The sequence below is a fragment of the Triticum dicoccoides genome, chromosome 5A, assembly GCF_002162155.2.
Source record: "Triticum dicoccoides isolate Atlit2015 ecotype Zavitan chromosome 5A, WEW_v2.0, whole genome shotgun sequence".
Taxonomy (NCBI): Eukaryota; Viridiplantae; Streptophyta; class Magnoliopsida; order Poales; family Poaceae; genus Triticum; species Triticum dicoccoides.
The window spans coordinates 112499762-112513973 of record NC_041388.1 but is presented as its reverse complement, the minus strand read 5'-3'; the positions used below and the strand labels follow the sequence as shown (position 1 = coordinate 112513973).

At 43.5% G+C, this 14212-nt stretch overlaps 1 long non-coding RNA gene across 2 annotated transcripts; it reads right to left on the bottom strand.

Annotated features, from left to right (window-relative positions):
• Nucleotides 1–342: 342 nt before the first annotated feature.
• Nucleotides 343–4834, bottom strand: LOC119299846. 2 transcript variants are annotated; one of them, XR_005146295.1, is made up of 5 exons: nt 4237–4834; nt 3230–3238; nt 2760–2880; nt 1419–2686; nt 343–579 (listed from the first exon to the last, which is right to left on the bottom strand). It is a non-coding gene; the product is annotated as an uncharacterized LOC119299846 (long non-coding RNA). The 2 variants fall into 2 exon arrangements; XR_005146294.1 differs by having other exon boundaries at nt 344–579; nt 3230–4834.
• Between the last annotated feature and the right edge of the window lie 9378 nt (nt 4835–14212).

Here is a 14212-nt window from a genome sequence, read left to right as displayed (position 1 = left end):
ATCCGATGTGGCAATCTAACGTGGCAAAATTGCGACCAATTGAATTGGTCATTAGTAAGATTCAGCCCGGTCCAATTGGGTGTTTTACATGGGCCAAGCACAACAATTCAGCCCATTTATTATTTATTTTCGTAGTAATTTTGATCAGCTACATGGGCCATGCCCAACAATTTGGCCTTTTTTATTTCTAAGACATAGAACTTTTATGGTCCATTTCTTTTTGGGCCTTAGCCTTTTTACAGTCGACTTCCTTTTTGGGCCTCAGCCTTTTTGCAGTCTATTTACGTTTTGGGCCTTGGCCTCTATCAATAAGTAGGTCCAACTCATCAGCTTTCTATTTCTCACATTTTCCAAGTACACAGATGAAAAATATTTCAAATAAAACAAAACTATATTCTTGAAATGATAGCTAAAATTAGCCTATTACAATCTTTACATGGCGTTCATACAATCAGATATGCCAACCAGTACAGAATACAATGTAACTAGCTATGAAGTACAACCAAAACACAAGGCATATTGATAGATAACCACCACGCTTCATCGTCTTCCTCTTCCAAATTCCAAGAAACAAATCACCTAGCATTAGAAGGATCACACAATAAAAGCATATAAAACATTAAACTAAGAAATAAATGGCAAGCAGTATAAAAATCAAAGTAGCACTAGTATATTTTAACTTGTCTTGCAACCATCAATATAGTTTGCTTATAAGAAAACATGGTCTGATGCTTATGTGCTACTAGTAGATTATTAAAGGCAAATTGCACACTACGCACTCAATTTGATACTTGCTTAACAGTTTCAATGTAAACCAATAGTTAAACCTGAAACGTACTATTCTAGGAGGAGCTTATGGTTATGTAGAAGCAACATATAGATAGAAGCCCAGCATACTGCAACTCGTATTCATTGTCAGGTAAACTGCAACTCTGCGTCTGACACAAGATGTGATATTACTATTAGCTACAAATTTCTCTAGATGCACTAGCCAACAGTTGCATCCTTGAAACTAGACTCTTGAAATTAACTAAGCCTCCTTTTGCGATTGATAAACAACACCCGAGGAAATTAAAAGAAAGCAGCCCCCCAATTCCATTTTTATTTTATTACAGACACATGGTGCATACAGACTGCCACTATAAAAAAATACGCGAACATGAATGAGCAGCAGAGAAACAGATAGTCAATGAAGGGAGCCACATCTCTCACTGAATTTTATCAGTAGTACTACATGTTTTTCTTCCTGACATTGAGCAGCACCACAAGTTCATAACACACACAGGTGGTGTTCAGCAATTGGTGACATAACTGCCACCCTCTTATCTTAGCTAGTTCGGTGCAACTAGAAGTAAACACTTCAGAACAAATAAAGTAATAGTTCAGTGTGACTACAAGGAACAGAAATGCATGCGTACCTCATGGACGAGTGGAGGTTGGTGAAGGCAAGGGCATCGTCGGGGCGGCCGGAGGCGGCGCTTGATGGACGAAAAGTTTCAACATACACTCAGCTCCGTGTTGAATTGGACCGGCCAATCCAGATCTTAAATCGGCTTGCAGATCGACGAACACTTGGCCAATTTGCACAATAATACAAAGACAGAACAATCAACTTGCTGCACACCAGAGGCAGAGGGGATTTCTTTACAAGAGAAACAGAAACTGGACATAGAGCAACATCCCACATTAATAAATTGTTTGCAGCAGCTGTAACATAGAACCAGGAAAAATGTTGTATAGACATGAACAACAGGATATGTGACTACTGGTGAGAAAACTTAAGTTTGCAAGTTCCCTGCTAGTCTCCCGACGCGGGTACTAGTTCATCAAACAGCATGAATCATGTGCTATTTAGTATGATCAAGTCCAAAAAGAAACATGCATAAAAATTAAGAAGAGCTGGAGGAAGTATGCATGAAAATTAAGAAGTGCTATTTAGTATGAATTGTTGCTTGAGTTGACTTGAGAAAGAGATAGTACGCTGAAGGAATAAGCTATAATCCAGGTCAATCAGCCATGACCAATGAGGCCAATACAGTAGAGCACAGGCACAAATCATATGCTTGTTGCTCATGAACATGACATGCACACAACACAAGACAATTACCAAGCATCCAACATCAGTGGCTTATCTCCTCTAGAAGTGCAACCTTATTTTGAATCTACACTAGACACTAATCATGCAACAATTTACAGTTATTTCATGAGTATTTGCTAGGATCATGATGACAATTTTAGATTAAATTGCAGTGTTTGTCATCCGCAGTTGTATGGTTCTATCTAGCTCCGAGCTTCATCTATGATGCGCCAAGAAAAACAAACAGAGAAAAGATTGCATAAAAACAGAGAAAACATGGAGCTACCCAGCATCCACGACTAGAGCTAGTAGTAGGAACACATGGTACAGTAGTAGAGCCGCAGGACAACTAGTGGTCTTGTCTGTCAGCCGGCAAGGCATGCGTTGTGCTACCTACTCATGGTTCAGAGAGCCATCTCGCTGAACCTGAATGGTCTTGACAATCCCTGACTGAACCTAAACTATCATATGCGCATGATTGGGACTAGTGGCAAGTACACCAGGATGTTGAGCGGTAGGCCCCTGTCGGCGAAGTTGTTGTTGTTGGTACTCCTCCCGTGTCACCCGCTGCATCCTCTCGTGCTCCTGCATGTACGTGTCCACCTGCACCTGTCGCAACCCAATCTTAGTAAGCTTCACTCTGAATAAAATCAGCAATCTAAGACCAATAGTATCTCTGAACTTATTGGGAAGTTGAGGAGCCCGAAGTGTGAGCCCCAGCACTTGAGCGTCGCCTGAGCCCCAGCACTTGAGCGCCACAAGATCATGGGTGCGAGCTGCTTCCTCCTCTGTCTTGTAAGATCCTGCCAAGAACACCGGATTAAGGATGATCTTAACCCATGTATATGCGGCAGTAGTGCCACATTGCCTGATGCTTTTGAGCGTATGTTTTGGACGCATGCATGGGGACAAAAATATAAAATGAACTTTCCACTTTACCAAAGCGCTGCTGCTTTTCCTTTTACTACTATCCCACTTTCCCCTCAAAGAAGGAAGAAGGTGGTTGCAGAATTCAAAATTCAAAAACTAATCAGAGGAAGGCTACCATGGACAATGCAATCCAGACTTTGGAAGCATACAGAATAATTTTGGAATCATGGGCATTTGAAAGTATGCAGGCTTTTCCAAGAAGCGAGAGGATCTTGAACTCACCCAAATAAACTAATGGATGTGTATCGCCGTTCGCCAATGTCGAGGCAGACGAATAGAAGATCGATTGCAAACAGGATAGAGAACAATGTCAGCACATGAAAGATAAAACTGGTGAGTGATCAAGAATAAACACTTGGGGAACCTGAACCCCTCCACTTTACCAAAGCGCTACAATGATTCTTCCTACTGCTGACATCCTTAGAAGGGAAAGCTTGTGCTAGCCATTCTATTGCATCATAGTGTCATGGCATGTCAATATATTCAGTAGAAACATATGGCAGTAGGTATGTAGGAGAACCTCATGCTTGACAGGGATTTCTCTGAATTTAATTGCTGATAGCCCCTAGCTAACTGAACCAAAATGAATGAACGAATGACCCTAAAAAAACAGACCTCTAAGTGCCTCACCAAATCATCCGAATGGCCCTAAAATGCTCTCGGATTAATAGCTAAAACCTCATGACTATGAGTAATGTGATCCACTACTTCCAGAGGAAAACATGCCGAACAAGTACACAAACTTCTGGCACGTTTTCTGTCCTAGTTCGGTAACTGTAAGCATTCGTCCAACTCTCACACCACGTGGCATATCTGGCATTTCCGTTTGCCTCGTTTACAAAGTATTCTGCTAGTGGTTCATGAATAGCTGGTTTCAGAAGCAGTTGGCGCAGATCATACCAACACGGTGAAGCGAAACGCAAAAATAAGAGGAATATCTCACTAAGCTTCGCGAGGATCCACAGCCTAGCTACGAACTGATCCGCCGAATTATAAAACGAAAAAAGCCTAAATAAAATTTGTCAAATACCGTTCCTAGCAGGTCTCAAATCCAAATCTATGTTCACCTTCGCACTAAGCACATAAGCTACGAACTCCCGACCACCAAAAGCACACGTGCTCCCACCGGTCCACAATGCTCACACAAGCAGCAACCCGAGGAGCAGAGCCAAACCCTCGGCCAGAACTGTAACGCGGGGCGGGGGAGGGGAGGGGAGCGGCCAGCTCACCAGGTGGTGAAGAACTTGGCAGACTACGCGACCGCGAAGGTGAGGAACCCCGCGACGATTGGGTAGTTCACCACGGCGGCGACCATCTCCAGCTCCAGATCGGGGTGGACAAGGCTGCGGCCGTCGCGGGTATGGGAGCACCGCCTCGCACTGCCCGACCTAGGACCAGGGTGAGGGGAGGGCGTGGTGGTGTGCGGAGGGTGACCGCCGTCGTGGCCTTAGCGTCCGCGCCGTGATTCGGACGGGATCCCGATGGGATCTACACGAGGCCGCCGCCGCCCCTCCCCTGTTGCGGGGCCGGGTGCGGGTCACCTCCCATGAAAGGATACGGAGACGGAGCCGGCACGGACACGGATGGGACTCGGACGCGCAGCGAAGGTGGTTGCCGAGGCGGGCGCAGAGACGGGGTGGGTCGCCGGGATTCGTGGCGTTGTGGAGACACCCGTGAGGAGGGGAGGAGGAGAGGGCGAGCGAAGGAGGGCGCCGCCGCCGGCGACGGGAAGCTAGGGTTAGAGAGGGGTGGCGACGTCGATCTGGATCGGGGAGAGAGAGAGGGAGGCGGCGGGAGGAAGGAAGGGAGGAGAGGTGAGTGATCTGGGTAGAGTTTGGTGCGGTGGTTTTCTTCAGATGGATGAATGGTTGGATTGCTAGCAATGGATGGATGGATGTCTGCCATGTCATCGATCCGTGTGACAGATGGTTCCACCAATCAGAATCTAGCATATGTGATTGTGTTTTTTCTCTTTTGTTTCTTTTATATTTTTTTATCCTCTTATTTCGAGTAAACACTCAACACATTAGCCTCATGTTGTACGTTTAAATATCCAATATTGTGCACATATGTGTAACTTAGGATTTCAAACAATGATGATTTTGTGGTCTTCATTTGCATTGCACACAAAAATCATTTTCCATTTTTTCAGTGCTTAAAATGGATTTTTTATGAAGGACCTACCACATATTGGTCTAATATTGTGCACAAGGGTGCATCTTGGAATTCCAAACAATGTTGCCTAAGGGAGTTTTCATTTTCTTTGCACGGAAAATTCATTTTCCATTTTTCGAGTGCCCGAAATGAGTTTCTTTTGTAAAGGACCTACCATATATTTGTTGCAAAATTAAACCAAATCAAATTTGTAAAATACTAGGCCATATTTGATTCACAATTGACCAAATGGTTGGGTGTCAAAAGTCTTGATCCACCTCTGGTGAAAAAGATAAATTTCCACTGATTTAGTAGGAAGCGGGTCAAATTTGAACTGCAGCTGCCTCATAGTTTTCTCTTTATTTTTTCAAAAAATCATTTATAGGTACATAAATATCTATTTAATCAGAGAAACATCAAAAGTTTTCCAAGATTAAACCACTAGCTAGGAACGGTCAAACCCGCCGTTTTGATCGCATTTCGAAACGGGCATAAAAAATTCAAAAAAAAAATAAAAAAATTGGAAAACCTTCGCATTGTGTCATTATATGTGACCAAGTTTCTAGGAAAAATAATAAAATTGTAATAGGACAATTATTTTAATAAAGTGTTCTCAAAAATGAGCTATCATGCGTGAAGATTCATGGCTTTCAAGCCAAATGATCAACCTTATGGCCACATTCATGGCATAGTTTGTTCAAATGATCTCATATTGTGCACAAGGGTGCATCTTGGAATTCCAAACAATGTTGCCTAAGGGAGTTTTCATTTTCTTTGCACGGAAAATTCATTTTCCATTTTTTGAGTGCCCGAAATGAGTTCTTTTTTTGTGAAGGACCCACCATATATTTGTTGTAAAATTGAACCTAATAAATTTTATAAAATACAAGGCCATATTTAATGAACAATTGAAAAAATGGTTGGGTTTCAAAAGTTTTGATCCAACTGCAGCTGCCTCATAGTTTGCTCTTTACTTTTTCCAAAAATAATTTATTGGTACATCAATATCTATTTGATCAGAGAAATGTCAAATGTTTTGCAAGATTCAACCACTAGCTAGGAACGGTCAAGCCCGCAGTTTTGACAACATTTTCAAACGGACATAAAAAATTCAAAAAAATCAAAAAATTCGAAAACCTTCGCATTGTGTCATTATATGTGACTAAGTTTCCAGGAAAAATAATAATCTTGTAATACAAAAATTATTTATAAAAATTGTTCTCAGAAACGAGCTATCATGTGTGAAGATTCATGGCTTTCAAGCCAAATGATCAACCTTATGGCCACATTCATGGCATAGTTTGTTCAAATGATCTCATATTTGTGCACAGGGGTGCATCTTGGAATTACATACAATGTTACCTAAGGGAGTTTTCATTTTCTTTGCACGGAAAATCCATTTTCCATTTTTTGAGTGCCCGAATTGAGTTCCTTTTGTGAAGGACCTACCATATATTTGTTACAAAATTGGACCAAATAAATTTTATAAAATACTAGGCCATATTTGATTCACAATTGACCAAATGGTTGGGTGTCAAAAGCCTTGATCCACCTCTGGTGAAAAAGACAAATTCCCACCGATTCAGGAGGAAGCGTGTCAAATTTGAACTGCAGCTGCCTCATAGTTTGCTCTTTATTTTTTCCAAAAATAATTTATACGTACATAAGTATCTATTTAATCATAGAAACGTCAAATGTTTTCCAAGATTCAACCACTAGCTAGGAACGGTCAAGCCCGCCGTTTTGACAGCATTTTCAAACGGGCATAAAAAATTCAAAAAATCAAAAAATTGGAAAACCTTCGCATTGTGTCATTATATGTGACCAAGTTTCCAGAAAAAATAATAAACTTGTAATACGGAAATTATTTATAAAAATTGTTCTCAGAAACGAGCTATCATGCGTGAAGATTCATGGCTTTCACGCCAAATGATCAACCTTATGGCCACATTCATGGCATAGTTTGTTCAAATGATCTCATATTTGTGCACAAGGGTGTATCTTGGAATTACAAACAATGTTACCTAAGGGAGTTTTCATTTTCTTTGCACGGAAAATTCATTTTCCATTTTTTGAGTGCCCGAATTGAGTTCTTTTTGTGAAGGACCTACCATATATTTGTTGCAAAATTGGACCAAATCAAATTTCTAAAATACTAGGCCATATTTGATTCACAATTGACCAAATGGTTGGGTGTCAAAAGTCTTGATCCACCTCTGGTGAAAAAGACAAATTTTCGTTGATTTAGTAGGAAGTGGGTCAAATTTGAACTGCAACTGCCTCATAGTTTTATCTTTATTTTTTCAAAAAATCATTTATAGGTACATAAGTATCTATTTAATTAGAGAAACATCAAAAGTTTTCCAAGATTCAACCACTAGCTCGGAACGGTCAAACCTGCCGTTTTGATCGCATTTCGAAACGGGCATAAAAATTCAAAAAAATCAAAAAATTGGAAAACCTTCACATTGTGTCATTATATGTGACCAAGTTTCCAGGAAAAATAATAAAATTGTAATACGGCAATTATTTTAAAAAAGTGTTCTCAGAAATGAGCTATCGGCGTGAAGATTCATGGCTTTCAAGCCAAATGATCAACCTTATGGCCACATTCATGGCATAGTTTGTTCAAATGATCTCATATTGTGCACAAGGGTGCATCTTGGAATTCCAAACAATGTTGCCTAAGGGAGTTTTCATTTTCTTTGCACGGAAAATTCATTTTCCATCTTTTGAGTGCCCGAAATGAGTTTTTTTGTGAAGGATCTACCATATATTTGTTGCAAAATTGGACCTAATCAATTTTATAAAATACTAGGCCATATTTAATGCACAATTGAAAAAATGGTTGGGTTTCAAAAGTTTTGATCCATCTCTGGTGAAAAAGACAAATTTCCGCTGATTCAGCAGGAAGCAGGTCAAATTTGAACTGCAGCTGCCTCATAGTTTGCTCTTTATTTTTTCCAAAAATAATTATAATTACATAAGTATCTATTTAAGCATAAATACATGGTTTGGTGGCGATACGTCGATGTTTGGATGGTGGCCCAGTGTAACACCCCGGATGTAATTTACCTTATCTGTACTCCAACTCTTGCCATTTCCGGCCTAAGTTATTTTATTTTTCCTCGTTGTCGGGTTTTTGTCTTCATGTGTTTTTGCCTTTTTCATGCATCTCATATCATGTCATCATGTGCATTGCATTTGCATACGTGTTCGTCTCATGCATCCGAGCATTTTCCCCGTTGTCTGTTTTGCATTCCAGCGCTCCTATCTCCTTCGGTGGTCCTTTCTACCTCTTTTCGTGTGTGGGGGTTAAACATTTCCGTATTGGACCGAGACTTGCCAAGCGGCCTTGGTTTACTACTGGTAGACCGTCTGTCAAGTTTCGTGCCATTTGGACTTCGTTTGATACTCCAACGGGTAACCGAGGGACCGAGAAGGCCTCGTTTGTGTTGCAGCCCAACACCCTTCAAATTTGGCCCAAAACCCACCAAAAACCCTTCCATCATCTAGAGCGTTCGATCACGATCGCGTGGCCAAGAACCGTGCTCAATTTGGAGCCTCCTAGATCCTCCTACCTATAAAAAGGTCTCTACCTCAAAATTCGGGATCCCATCTACCCCGAAACCCTAGCTCCCCGCTCCTTGCCGCGCCGGACGTGTCCGGGCGCGACGAACAAACCGCGTCGCCGCTCCGCGCCAGTGGCAAGTCACCACGTGGCACCGCCGCCCTCCTCCGCCGCGAGGCCCGCTCGGCCCGACTCGGGCCCCCGCGGCCCAGATCAGTCCGCCGTCGCTCGCCTTCATCTTCCTCGCCGCCGACTCCCTCCAGCTCCGCCGCGCCTCCGCTCGACGCTGACGAATCACCGCCGCCTCAGATTGCCGCCTCCGCCGCCCCAGTTCGCCGCCTCCTCTTCCACCGGTCGTCGCTGGCCACCACAACCTCCCCCGCACCGACGAGCGTGCCAGCGAGCTCTTCTTCCTTGCCACCGAGCTCCGGCCGCCGCGCTGTTCTTCCCCTCCGGCGAGCTACAGTGCAACGGCGGCGAACCTCGGGATCCGCTCTGGCCGGATCAAGATCTTGATCTGTAACTTCTCGGTTGACTTTTTATCCCCGAACCCTAGTCTTTTTGCAAACTTTGGCATGCTATAACTCCGCATCCGTAGACCCGATTTGTGCATGTAGCATATCAAATTTCACCAGGTCCTTGTCCCGATTTTTTCATTATGCCATATGTTCATGTTGTTTCCTAGTGATCCGTGCCTCTTTTGAGGATGATCAGTAAGGATGTTTTGTTAACATTGTGGTGCTCTATCCATCCATGTCTTTGTTTGCAATTATGGAGCAACCTAGCTTGAGTCAATCGAGCTCTACTTTTGCTATATCGTGAATCCTGGCAGATAGTTGACATGATTAGCGATTTTGCCGAGGATGTTGCTTTTGATCCGTGCATGCTATGTTGTTGTTATTGCCATGTCAAGCTTATATTCCATGTCTTATTGATGGGTGTATGCTTAGTTTGTCATGCCATGCTCTATAGTGAGTGCATCGAGCTCGTAAACATGCCTACTCGTTAACTGATTTGCATGCTCCAGTTTTTCACTAAGTCTGAGATCGGTTTATGTTTTTGCCATGTTCACATGCTTGCAATTGTATTTTCTGATCCCTTTTGGCTCAAGGACACTAAGGGACTTTTGTTAAGTTTTTTGAGTAGCTTCATGTCATGCCTTGCTTTGCCATGTTAAGTTCCTGTAGCATGTAGTTTTCGTGCTCTAAAGTGTACTTCCTGATGATAAATTCCAGACTTGTGTTAATTTCACTAAGTCTGAAGCCTGTTATCATTTGCACTTTTGCCATGCTTGTTTGAACCTCTTAATGGATGATTTAGCTGTAGCTCAGTGATCATCTTTTGTCAAACATCATGAATGGATCCCTGCCATGTATTTTGTTGTTATGTTTGAGTGCTGTAGCATATTTATCTTGATGCATTTAGATGGCTACTTGTTGATTATCGCAGACCGATGCCATATTTGTTTTGCTTGCCATTTTCAAACCATGCATCGGATTCCGGTGATCTTTATATCGATTTCAACCGAAATCACCTCACCTTTCCAGTGTCACTCTTGGATTTCCATGTTGAGGCCAGGTTCAATCATTCCTTGTCAAATCTTGCATATGCATCACATACCGCATCCCGCATAGCATACCATGTTTGCATCATGTTGTTTGAGCATTGCACGTGGTTGATTGTGTTCCATTTGCTTGTTGTTCTTGTTTGGGTAGAGCCGGGAGACGAGTTCGTGAACGAGGAGCCCGTTGAGTTTGCTTACGAGGATCAAGTCAACTCTAACAACTTTGCAGGCAAGATGATCATACCCTCGAAATCACTTCTATCTTTGCTTGCAAGATGCTCGCTCTTTTTCTATGCCTATGCTATGATCCCTACCACTTGCTTATCATGCCTCCCATATTGCCATGTCAAACCTCTAACCCACCATGTCCTAGCAAACCGTTGATTGGCTATGTTACCACTTTGCTCAACCCCTCTTATAGCGTTGCTAGTTGCAGGTGAAGATTGGAGATCGTTCCTTGTTGGAACATTGTTTATTGTTGGGATATCACCATATTATCTTGTTTATCTTAATGCACCTATATACTTGGTAAAGGGTGGAAGGCTCGGCCTTTTGCCTAGTGTTTTGTTCCACTCTTGCCGCCCTAGTTTCTGTCATATCAGTGTTATGTTCCTGGATTTTGCGTTCCTCACGCGGTTGGGTTATAATGGGAACCCCTTGACAGTTCGCCTTGAATAAAACTCCTCCAGCAATGCCCAACCTTTGTTTTACCATTTTCCACCTAGCCTCTTTTTCCCTTGGGTTTCCGGAGCCCAAGGGTCATCTTTATTTAACCCCCCCCCCGGGCCAGTGCTCCTCTGAGTGTTGGTCCAAACTAGAGCCCTGTGCAGCACCCCCTCGGGGAAACTCGAGGTTTGGTTTTAGTTGTATGGAGCGCTCATCTGAGTGTGCCCTGAGAACGAGATATGTGCAGCTCCTATCGGGATTTGTCGGCACATTCGGGCGGTGTTGCTGGACTTGTTTTACCATTGTCGAGGATGTCTTGTAAACCGGGATGCCGAGTCTGATCGGAATGTCTCGGGAGAAGGAATATCCTTCGTTGACCATGAGAGCTTGTGATGGGCTAAGTTGGGACTCCCCTGCATGGATTTGAACTTTCGAAAGCCGTGCCCGCGGTTATGGGCAGATGGGAATTTGTTAATGTCCGGTTGTAGATAACATGAAACTTAACTTAATTAAAATGAATCAACCGCGTGTGTAACCGTGATGGTCTCTTCTCGGCGGAGTCCGGGAAGTAAACACGGTGTTGGAGTAATGCTTGACGTAGGTTGTTTCTAGGATCACTTCTTGATCATAGTTGTTCGGCCGTGCTTTGCCTTCTCTTCTCGCTCTCTTTTGCGAATAGTTTAGCCACCATATGTGCTAGTCACTTGCTGCAGCTCCACATCATACCTTTGCCTTACCTATAAGCTTAAATAGTCTTGATCGCGAGGGTGCGAGATTGCTGAGTCCCCGTGACTCACAGTTTACTTCCAAAACCAGATGCAAGGACCGATGATACCGTTCCAGATGATACGCTTAAGCTCAAGTGGGAGTTCAATGAAGACTCTCGCCGTTACTATGTGTCTTTCCCAGATTATCAGTAGTGGTGCCCAGTTGGGGCGATCGGGGACCGTGTCGCATGTGGGGGTTGATCTTTATTTTGGTACCGTAGTCGGACCATGAGTGTATTGGATGATTTTAATGATATTCATGTATTTGTGTGACGTGGCGAGTGTAAGCCAACTATGTATCCTTTCCCCTTTTATATATTTACATGGGTTGTTGTGAAGATTACCTTACTTGTGACATTGCTTTCAATGCGGTTATGCCTCTAAGTCGTGCTTCGACACGTAGGAGATAGCCGCATCGAGGGTGTTACACCCAGGGCCCCAAATCCAAAACGCGTAAACTCACATGCCTGCCGCGTGGTCACCGCATGACCTTGGCGTTGACATGCGTTCTAGGAGGCCCAAGCATGTCTAGTGGGTTGTGCACTCCCCATGTAGGTGCTAGGAAGAAAATTACAACAGAAGAATCTCACGAGGAGACCGACCTATGCTCAAAGATGAATTAGCACCCAAGTGTTTGATTAGCGGTACGGGAAATGCACATGGCCAATGGGCGTGAGTTTTGGCTGAGGATGATCATCTACTAAGAAGAATGTATTCACAATTTTTCAGCTCAAAAGGAGGATCCTAGGTGGTACTTGCTTTGCAAAGTATCACACTGCACAAAAATATGAATGTTCAAGCTGGGCTCAAAATAATGAATGGATTGAGCTAAAATTTCGTGGAGGATGGTTATTTGGGCATAGGAAAGCACTGTACAAATTGATACCATTTGGATATATAAAAAGGTACTTCCTTCACAATGCTTCTAGGTGGATAAAAACTTTGGAAATTTGTCGAGGAAGATTTGCTAGGCAAATGGAGCTGAATTTTGTCATGAGGCAATGATTTGGATAGGAAAGAGTGCCCAGAAATTCCGAGGATAATCAAGAATATATAAATAGCACTTCCTTCATAAAGTGCTATTGTGAACAGAATAGGAAAATGAATATTGTTGAATTAGTTTTGAACTAGGCAGGGAAGGATTTTTACATATTTGACGAAGATATGACCCAAAGAATTTATGAGATTTTTTTGGGAATTTTTGGAATGACAGAAATATAGGTTGCTTCACAACCTAGGGGAAAAACTGCCACATGGACATGACACATAGGCAAAACTGATGAGGTGGTGCCTAGTCATAGCAACCCACCACAATTTACAAGGTTATGACCATCTATATTGGTCATGATCAGCTAGAAATAAGGCAGCGGACCTGTGCTATCTGCTTTATGACCATTTCGTGTAAGGAAATTACGACCTTTCTGACCAAAATGGTCGTTATAGTTTAGGGTTTGGAGCCCCCCGAACAGCTCTTGACCAATTGGTCTCAAATGGTCATAGATGTATGACCAATTCTTCCAGGGTCACTGACAGAAGGTCACTAGTTGACATATTTCTTGTAGTGTAGATATTTTGGCGGTAGGACAAAGTTTTGGAAATGTGGAGGGAGACTTTGCGCGCGGTGCCGCCGGACCATTCACTTTGAACGATTGCGTGCATTGCAAACGATTCTTCTGCTTTACGCGCATGGGATGAGTTTGATAATTCAAATTTGCTGGCAATTTCCCCAGGTACATCATTGCATAATTTAACATCACTTGCTAATTTGGGCACACAAAAGAGCATACAGCAGACAGACCACACTTACTGAATCGAGCAATTTTATTTATTAAACAGAGCCAATTGACCTAAACATTGCTCTAACAAAAGACCAGTATTAAAAACAAAGCCTAAGTACGCATAATTTTAACAAATCTGCCGCCCCGCCGGCCTATGCATCGCCGGTGTGAGATGAGATGTCGATGACTTGTCCTGGCGACACGCCGCCGTTGGTGGACTCCGCGTCCCCCCTGCTGAAGTCGACCGCGTCCTTGTCCTTGTCCTTGTCCTCGTCGTCGGCGCCGCCCTCAAGGTTGTAGTTCTCGTAGTAGTGGCTGCGCCAAAGCTCCCGTTGGTACTCCATCGCCGATTCCTTGACGGACAGACTCTTCTCTACCTCGACCTCGGCCACGCGCAACTCCTCCTACTAGTGATCCTCGATCTCCGCCGCCTCCTGCATCTCCAGCTCCCGCTCGGCGGCCTCATGAGGAAGTAGGTGGTCCATGGCCACTACCGCCTTTTCAGACATGGGTTGCATGCTGGAGTCCGAGGTGGCCTGGAATATCTTGGTGTGTGCATCCTCGATCTTGGCATGGATGGCCTCGACCCGGTCCATGGTGTCATCAACGGCACGGAGGGCAGCTCGAGCGCTCTCAGCTTTTGCAGCCACTGTCGCAGCAGCAGTTGCAGCTGCCCTATCAGCTGCCACAGACGCCCTCTCAGCA